Here is a 10,536-nt window from a genome sequence, read left to right as displayed (position 1 = left end):
AACACATCCTGCACCTCACATAGTTAACATTTTTTTTTTTTGGTGGTGAGAATGCTTAAGATCTACTCTCAGTAACTTTCAAGTATCATATACTTACCCTCTTGACTCCTATGACAATAATGTAAAGTATTACATAAAGTTAGAAAATTTATATTTTCCAGGAAATTGCAAAATGCTTACCACTAGTTCCTCTCCTCAAAACACCCACTATTAACAGTTTCTTATGATTCCTTTCCCTCACCAAAATATACATTTATTCACATACATGTAGCTAGTTTTAAATTTACTTTCACAAAAAGGATCTTATATTATTCTATATTTTTCTTTTTTCCATTAACATAGATCTTAGAGATCTGTTCACACTAGCATGTATATCAATATTTTATTATTTATCATTATGATAGAGTATACCATCATATTCATACATTGTAATGTATTAACCTGTCCCCTTTTGATGAACAGCATTTTGGTTGTTTTTAACATTTTGCTCTTATGAAAATTTCTGCACTGAGTATGCTTGTACATAAATTTTGACAGGCTTTTGTAAGGCTATTGATAGATTAAATTTCAAGAAGTGAGCAAAAGGTATAAATATTTTAAATTTTGATAGATGTTGTGAAATTGTCCTCCAGACAGAATGGAGCAACATTTACATTCCCAACAACAAAGTATGAGACAGCCCATTTATCCACACCCTGGCCAGCACTGGAAAAATCAAAGTATTTTAATTTTTGACAGTTTAATAGGAGAATAATGTACTTTTTTCATAATTTGCATTTTTCCATTGTTACCACTGTTACTGAGATTGAGCATCATTTACATGCCATTTATTGTCATTTGTATTTTTTTTAAAATGCCTTGCTCTTTCAAGAAATTGGTTTGTTCATTTTTTTCTTATTGATTTGCATAAGCTTTTTGTAAATTAAGAAAATTACCATTTTGTTATTTGCATAAAAATGTTTTTCAAGTTATTAATTTTTCAATTTTGATTTTGAAATTTATTATCATCCAGAAGTTTTCTTGTTAATTTTATAAGATCAATTTTTTCAATCTTTTAATTAACAGCTACTCAAAAGCCGTTTTATATTCCCATATTGTGACTAGCTTCACTCACATTTTCCTCACTTTTATTTATGGCCTCATTTTTTAAAATGCTTACTCCTTTGTGCTACTGGAAACTTATCTTGTTTGATTGTTTGTTCCAATTTGCAGTCATTTTCACACCACTTATTGAATGATACATTTTGTATTGTACTTGAAATTTTGATATGCCACAATTACCATCAATCTAATTCTCCTAGGTGTTTAGGTCTATATAAAAAAATCTCTTTTCTGCTTCATGGCCCTGACATTTTTTTCCCTCTATCATACTACCTTAAGTATTTTCAGTAAGAATAGGTACATTTTATTGAGTGACTTTGCCTTGAAACATTTTTATTTGTTTGTTTGTGTGTTTAGTTATTTCATTCATTTTAGGATTATGACTCCCGAGAAGTGAGAGAAGGTGTGGTACACCTGACTTTCCCTGAACACCTGTATTTGCTATCTCATTGAATTGCTTAATTTATTCCTAACCATCATACTTCTATGCAGGTATTAATTATCCAGTGTTGCAGATGGTAAAAATAAACTTCAAAAAGGTCATGTATCTTGTGCAAAGTCACATAACTAACAAGTGGCAAAGCTGAGATTCAAACTATATATGTCTGACCCTAAAGCCCATGCTTTTTCCACAACCCTACAGTATTAGATGCACAAAAATACTTGACAGAGTCAATTGCAGAGCAATTTCTACCAGACAGGTTTTTTTGTTGTTATAAATAAATTTGATGGGAACACAGACACTGCCATTTGTTTACATAGTATCTGTGAATGCTTCTGTGCTACAAAGACTGAGCTGAGTAGCTTCATATCACCTGAAAAGCCTAAAAATCCGTCCTTTATAGAAAAAGCTTGACAACCCTTGTACTAGTGTATTTTCTCAAAGCCGCACTATGGTTGCCCTGCATAAACAGATCAACTTTGTTTATGTGAACAAAATGCCAGGTAAGGATTTTCAACATTGATTCATTATTGACTGATTCTTCAACAACTCCTGTCACCTTGTAAAAATGCTTGAGGCACCATTTATATTAAAACTTGTACTTATTTAATTTTGTCATTATACGATGAAACACCTTAACTCATTGATGTCATTCAGAAAAGTGAATAAAAGTTCAGAACATAAATTGATCAGTGGAGATATTAATAAGGCCTAGATATGTCATAAAATACCTTGGAAAACACTCTTTTAAGCTTTGTGGTAATATGAAAAATTTTAGAAATATTCAAGGGATACATCAAGAATAAAAAACTGAGTTTAATGTAATAAGGAAATAATACTGTCTATATACTATGCAAATTTAAGAGGAGGCCAAATAGACATTAATGATACTGATTATTTACTTGAATTTTCATTACTAAAACACTTGAGCCATTAGCCAATTAACATAAAGTGCAATTTGTGAGATGTGGGAGAGGGAAAATGTCGCTAGAGTATATCCAAAGTGATTTGATTCCAAGAGCCAACTGAGCTCTCAGCAGCTCTGCCTCTTCAGCTCCTTGACTGGCGACCACATCCTGTGGTACTCAAAGCCTCTCCTGCAAATGTCACCTTCCTGCTGAATGACCTCTTCCTTCTGAACTTGCATAGAGCTTGAATTGCTTTTAAATCAATTGTGAATAATTTTTAGAAAAATGTGAACACAAAAATTCAGGGGTTATTTAAATTGATAAGAAGTAAAAATTAATAATATGCTTCTCATCAGGGTAAAAATGACTTCCCATCATTATTTACTTGAAGAATAAAGCTTTTAATATTTCAAGGCAACCTATATTTTTATCTGTACCCTAGACCAAAGTTCCTCATCCTTGGCACTGTTGACATTTTGGGCCAGATGGTTTTTGGTTGTGAGGCTGTTCTGTATATTGCAGGATGTTTTCCAGATTCTCCAGTCTCTACCCACTGGGTGGCAGTAGCAACCCCCGGCCCCTTGCAAATAGTGACAAAATTAGCCCTGGCTGAGACCCACTGCCCTAGATAAAGATGTGTGAAAACCTGTATCAGAACCTGTACTTTATCATCTCGTTAGTCATAAAAACCATGGTTTAGATAAGCAGCCTGATGCTCCTCTTCTGCTCCTTTTCTTGAGAATTATATTTATTTATTCATCTTTTATGGGGAAGCAATATGAAGACTCAAATGTTTAATCTTCAAATTAAACTATCTTTACCACTAGGCTCTGCCATTTGCTAGCTGTATGGCTTGACAAATTGCTTGACCTCTAGGGGGTTTCAAGTTTCTTCTAACAGGAATAATATAAAGTACTTAGCGCTATGCTTGATATATGTTAATTGATTAACAATTTGGGGTTATTATGGATGATTATATTAAACTGTATTATGATTAAAAATATTTTTTCCTTCCCTATAAAAAGATTTTATATTTTCATCCCATGAATTTCCTGTATGGCTTGCTTTGGCCAATAAATTGTGAGTGAAAGTAACCACTTTCAAGAAGAGGCTTTAAGAACCATTGTGATGGTCTACTACCTCTACCCTGGCTCTCTCCTGAAACCAGCAATGTCTCAGATAGGGGCTGTTCCTTCAGCCTAGGACCTGTTCCCTCAGAATGAAGATGACATGGAGCAGAACCACAGCCTGTGATAGACATATAACTTGAACTAGGAATAAGCCTTGGTTGTCCAGAAGGAATGAGTCCTAAGTTTTTTGTTTCTGTTTTTAACTGCAGCCTGTCCTGGCCTAAGGTAATTGATAAAATAATTTATCCAACATTTCTTGAACGTATATCACATGCCAGACATTATGTTACGGATAAAGAGATTAGCAAAAGTCTCCATGCTGTTTTAGAATATAGATTTCAGTGGTAGAGAAGGGAAAAAATGGTATTAAACATAACACATTGTGATGGAGGCAGCTACAGATAGGGGACAGGGAAGAGCCTCTTTGAGTTGAAACCCTGAACAGAAAGGCAGAAAAAGAATCAAGCTAAAGGAAGTATAAGACAGAGAAGCATGGGAGCATGGGACATTTTCCTTTAATGGTGAAGAGTTGGGAGGGAATGGAGCATGCAATGTGTCAAAACAGGAAAGGGGGATGCCACAGATAGTTTAAAGACATATTGATGCCCATGTTCTGAAATTTGGGATTTATCTTTTTAGTCAAAGGGAAACCATCAAACATTTTTTAAAATAATTTTTTAAAAAATTTATTTATTTTATTTTTACCTGCATTGGGTCTTCGTTGCTGCACGCGGGCTTTCTCTAGTTGCGGCGAGCGGGGGCTACTCTTCATTGCGGTGCGCGGGCTTCTCATTGCGGTGGCTTCTCTTGTTACAGAGCACAGGCTCTAGGTGCATGGGCTTCAGTAGTTGTAGCACATGGGCTCAGTAATTGTGTCTCGTGGGTTCTAGAGCGCAGGCTCAGTAGTTGTAGCACACGGGCTTAGTTGCTCCACGGCATGTGGGATTTTCCCGGACCAGGGCTTGAACCCACGTTCCCTGCGTTGGCAGGCAGATTCTCAACCACTGCGCCACCAGGGACACCCCCATCAAACAATTCTAATCAGGAAAATGACAAGGTCCTAAATTATCAACTTGATCATTGACTGTCCCTACTTATTGCCTCTTTAGAAGACTTAATGCCCTTGCAACATTACTTACAGATATTCATCTGTGTCTGAATGTCTTATTTCTCAGAGCAAACTCAAAGAATATATGTGCTTCTAATGAGCCAACATTCAACTTTTGTAATATTGAAGTTATTACTTTGAAAGATTATGATCCTATAGTAGAGTAATCTGGAGAATTCACTTATTGAATATCATTAGATGTTTACTTCTTTTTGAAATGTTGCCAGTGATGGTGCACTAAGGTAGTGTTTCAGGGAGAAAGATAATAGCAGCAAGAGAAATAACAACAACAACAACAAAAACACAATAGTGAGCAAGTCCAAAATAGAAATGGAAAGTTGTCATTGAAAAGGTTTCTGGAAATGGAAGACTCATCTCTTCATTATTTGAATTCTCCCTATTTGGGATTCATAAGGAATCATCGTCATTTTGTCATTTTTTCATTGGGGCTGGGTGGATCTATTCCATTGATAATAATGCCATCCTTTATAGATTTTCTGAAAGCTGTATTTTGCTACAGAATACATTCTTAACTGATAAATTAGGACACTCAGCCCTTCCAAGAATTGTGTATCCATTATTGTCACCATCATCTTATTATTATTATATCATTATCATTATTGTTATTATATATCAAGTGGTTCTGCTCTCATGACTACACTCTGAGATACAGTCTCATCGATCATAACTGTGACACATGGCCACAGTCAACTGCAAAGGGATACAGAGAAAATGAGTTCTTAGTTTTTTAACTTCTATAGCCACTCTGTCCAATTTTATAGCCATAAGCCACATGTGATTATTTAAACATAAATTTAAATTAATTTTTTTATATTGGACTATAGTTGACTTAAAATGTTGTGTTAGTTTTAGATGTACGATAAATTGATTCAGTTATACATATACATATATCTATTCTTTTTCAAATTCTTTTCCCATTTAGGTTATCACAGAATATTGAGCAGAGTTCCCTGTGCTATATAGTAGGTCCTTGTTGGTTATTTATCTTATATATAGTAGTGTGTATACGTTAATTCCAAATTCCTAATTTATCCCTCCCCACCACCTTTCCCCTTTGGTAACCATAAGTTTGTTTTCTAAGTCTGTGAGTCTGTTTCTGTTTTGTAAATAAGTTCATTTGTACCTTTTTTTTTTTTTTTTTGGATTCCACATATAAGCAATATCATATGATACTCGTCTTTCTCTGTCTGACTTACTTCACTTAGTATGACCATCTCTAGGTCCATCCATGTTGCTGCAAATAGTTAAATAAAATTTAAAATTTAGTTCCATGGTCTCAGTAGGCAGGTTTCAAGTGCGCAAAGGTGTATGTGCCTAGTGGCTACCACAGTCCTTTGTGCAGCAGGTATAGGACATTTTTATCATCACAGAACATTCTGTTAGAAAGTGCTGCTCTATAGTAAAGACATGTAGTGGGGAAGAAGTTTTGCCACACTTCCATAGTGCCAGCATGGCTAATATAGAGCAGATCCATGTGCAAGGGTTCTTTTAAAAGATTAATAATCATTTGTCTATTTTTGTTGAAACCCAAATATTTTATCTCCTTACTGATTAACATATTTTATACTTAGAAAGGGGAAGGTAACAATGGATAAATTAAAAAGTGACTGTACTCTATTGTCTAAAATTCAGTGGAATCACCTACAAACTTTGATCCTCTACTGCTACTACAAAATTCAAGTAAAGGCGTAAAATAAACAAGACAGCAGTCTCTCAGAGATTTAATGTCACTTTCTCTGCCAGCCATTCTATAAAATATTAATGAGGACATTTGTGGTAATAAATGTTAATACTTTCTTCTCAACGTGTGAACACTGGCAGATGATTCTTTATAGTGGCATTCAGTAGTAGGAAGAGTTTATTAAAACAAAATTTTAATTTTTAGGAAGCTAAAAATAATGCTTAAATTCATATCCAAAGTTTTTAATAGTTTTCTGTTTTTTTTTTAATTGGAGGAAGGTAATATTTTGCAGCAGAAAGTGTTTGAAACCAGGAACCCAAATACTGGGTCCATAAAGTACCTGAATCTTGCTGTCATTTCTTCATCACAACAGTGCTAGGGTCGGGAAAGAATAACTAACATCTTATGAGCCTCCCCTCTATGACTGAGAGACACACTACTCCATCCCTAGTTATTTAATGGACATGACTTAAAGTATAGTATCACTCAATATGTGGTGCTGAGAAACAGTTCAAGAAACTCTTTCATATACTAGAAGCCAACTCTAGTTTGTGTATATACCCCCAAAATCCTTATTTGAGAAATAATTGAATGGATACTCTCTTTTCCTCTGTTTTGATGTAACAACTGTGGTCTATATGGTATTTATGTGGTATTTCTTAGACCACTCAAGGATGAGAGCATGATTTTGAAATTTATTTTTTCACTAATCTGTAAATCATGTCACTGTTGACATGCATGTAACTGGCATGATTTTTGCAAACACTAATTAAATTTGCCTTCTATAAGGTCGATAATTTTGTTTGATATTTCTGTTTATGGTCATAGTAATGTAACCTTATCTTTTTGGAAATTAGGAAGTGCAAGTAGAGCAACCCAGAGTAAGATTCAAAATTCTATTCCAGTGATCCTCATTAAGTAGTAAAGGCATGCCAAGAATATTGTAAGGCCTCTGCTTTATGTGGCCCAACTCATTTATTTAGCAAATATTTATGAAGTACCTTCCTCTGGCAAATCTTTGTACTGCATGTTTTGAGGGGCCAAAGGAGAGTTAAAAACAAAACAACAAAACAATTTAATAGTTGGTTTGTAGTCCCTACAAGAGTCATTTTCTTCTGGCAGCATACTGGAATCACCTGGGAAGCTGTGATGACCTGAATGTGTGTTTTCTCCCCGCCCCCCGACCCCGCCCCCCCCCACCCCCCCCGTTCCTACGTTGAAGCTTTCCCTCCCGATGTGATGGTATTGGGAGCTGGGCCTTTGGGAGGTAATTAGAGCTCGATGAGGTCATAAGGCAGGGCCCGCATAATGGGATTGGTGCCCTTATAAAAAGAGACACCAGAGCGCTTACTTCTCCATCTGCCATGCGCACATTGCGCAGAGGTCATGTGAGCACAAAGCAAGATGGCAGCAACTTACAAGCCGAGGGGTGAGACCTCTGAATGAAACTTGCCTTGCTAGCACATTTATCTTGGACTTCCCAATCTCCAGAATGGTAAGAAACTAAATTTCTGTTGTTTAAGCCACCTTGTTTACGGTATTTTGTTATGGCTCCTGAGATGACTAATACAGAAGCTAAGAGAATTTTAAAAAGCCAACAACAAAATCTCAAACCCAATCCTACTTCCAGATATTCTTATTTAATTGGTCTTGTCTTCAGGGCATTTGTATCGTTTTAAAACCTCTTCAGGTGAATTTAATGTGTAGCCAGGTGTGAGAAGTACTGTCTTGGGAAGGAGTCTGTGTTTTTGTTTTCCATTCATGCACTCCTGAGGGACGTAACAGTACCCACAGAAGCTTCTCAGTTAGCAGAGTGCTCTGGGTAAGGAGATGAGTCGGCCCAGCTTGCAAAGTTTCCTAGACTAATGTGTCATTTCTTCACTGTTCCCATCGGGAATCACTGTGTAAGGTAAAGAAGTATTAGGGCAGAAGATACGGCTGTTGTTTTCATGAGAGGCTTTTTGAGACCAGTGTTGTTGTTACTTTGGTGCTCAGGTGATAACAGTTGGCTTAGTGTTTAATGAGAGGCAAACCTACCTTCTACATGGACTCCCTTTATTTCCCTTACGTCCTGGGAGAACTGAATCTTTGGGACATATGTGGGACAGCAGGAAGCATGTGAGAGTTCTCAGAAGGTGCTCTGTCTTGGCATGTACGTTATTTTTGCTCTTGGGAAGACTCACGAATTTTGCAGGGAGAATGGGAGGTCCTAGGGTGCAGGTTTGAGCTAAAACAGGGATATGGGGTTATTTATGTGACTAGATTTTTTCAGTCATAGCATTGTAAAGTCTGGGCATACAGGTGCAGTCACTTATATCTTTGTATGAATTTAAGCTGATTTGCCATTAGTAATACCTATTATTCAGAAATTAAAGTCGAAGTTCCCATTATAGGAGTTTTAGTGTCGGGGGTTAGTGGGAAAGGCAATATTAGTTGCTTTCTCCATCTCATCCCAGTAATTTAAAATCATACATGTAACTGGAAGAACAAAATACATTATTCTCCACGTTCCAACAAGTCTGAGCAGGACAGGGTGGTACCTACCCTGAGGGGCATTATCTGATCAATACAAGAATTTCAAAGCATTTATAGTCTGTAGAGAACACTGAGGCCGGAGCTGATGCAAGGGGTACCAAAAGCTGCATAAGAGAATGAGAATAATTTGCCATTATTCCAGCTTTTTTTTTTTTAATTTTTAAAAATTTATTTTATTTATTTATTTTTGGCTGCGTTGGCTCTTTGTTGCTGTGCGCAGGCTTTCTCTAGTTGCTGCATGCGGGGGCTACTCTTCGTTGCGGTGCTCGGGCTTCTCACTGCGGTGGCTTCTCTTGTGGCGGAGCACGGGCTCTAGGCGCATGGGCTTCAGTAGTTGTGGCTTCTGGGCCACGTAGTTGCTCTGCGGCATGTGGGATCTTCCCGGACCAGGGCTCGAACCCGTGTCCCCTGCCTTGGCAGGTGGATTCTTTACCACTGCGCCACCAGGGAAGTCCCTATTCAAGCTTCTCTATCCTTCTTCATTCTCATAATCTGCTCGCTTGTGTCTCAGAGCTGGAGAAAAGAAAATAAAAATTGGTTAAGTAATGAGAGTGCACAAAGAACTTTGATTTCATCCTAGTGGAGAGGGTCAGATAGTCAGTGATGAATTGGTAAACAAACTGGTTCTTTGGTTAAAATGCAAAACTTCCTCCATCTCTCTAAAACTTCGGTCAGGTCCATACATACATTTGTGTGACTGTTTCTGTTTGGTTTCGGTCAATCTCAGGAAAACAGACTGAGTCCCACATTTGGGTTAAAGCCAAAATGAAGTTGGAGGATATAAAGTAGAATTGAGGAATTCAGAAAGCACAAACATGAAATGAAATACAGATGTAAGCCCTTATAAACTTGCTAAAATTCAGAATAAGAATTGTTCTTAGCATATGGTATGGGAGTTTAAGACATCCTTATCTAGATTATATGAGTCAGGTAAGTTATACTGTTTCCAGAGGAACACTCTAGTGGGGAAAAATGAGCCTTTAAAAAAAAGGAGTCCCACATTAAACAAAAAACCAAAAAACAACAAAAAAACTTCACTTGCTATTGAACAAAATGAGTCCTTTTTTCTGCATGGACCCTGATCTCACTTTCAGTATTTTAGACACACACACTTGATGGAGCTCCCTGTGAAATTTTAGGAATTCAGTTACTTAGGAGACTTCAGGAACCTGCTTAAGTCCCTCAAATCATAGAAACAGTAAAATATGTCCGCTGCAGTTGTGAAATGAGATATCTCCCTGCATCCTTCCTTTTGCTTGGGAACAATCAACACAGAAGTCTTTGCAAGGTAATTTTGCAGCAGTGGTTCTCAGAGGGTATAGGTGGTGGTGGGTGGGTCAGCTGCCACAGCATCACCAGACACCGGTCAGAACTGCTAATTACTTGGAATCAGAAGCTCTGGGGGTGGGTTCAGCAGTCAGAGCATCAACAAGCGTTGCAGGTGATTTGGATGCAGGCTCCAATGTGAGAAGCATTGCGTTGCTTTAAAATAACATCAGCTGTGGGAAGGTACAACAGTTGCTGTAGAAACAAAGTATTCAGTGGACACCTACAAAATAGGGACAATGATAAGCCTGCAGAACCCTGACTCTGTGACAAGCACTAGGCTT

Source organism: Eschrichtius robustus, chromosome 8, assembly GCF_028021215.1.
Source record: "Eschrichtius robustus isolate mEscRob2 chromosome 8, mEscRob2.pri, whole genome shotgun sequence".
Taxonomy (NCBI): domain Eukaryota; kingdom Metazoa; phylum Chordata; class Mammalia; order Artiodactyla; family Eschrichtiidae; genus Eschrichtius; species Eschrichtius robustus.
This window is presented reverse-complemented; position numbering follows the sequence as displayed.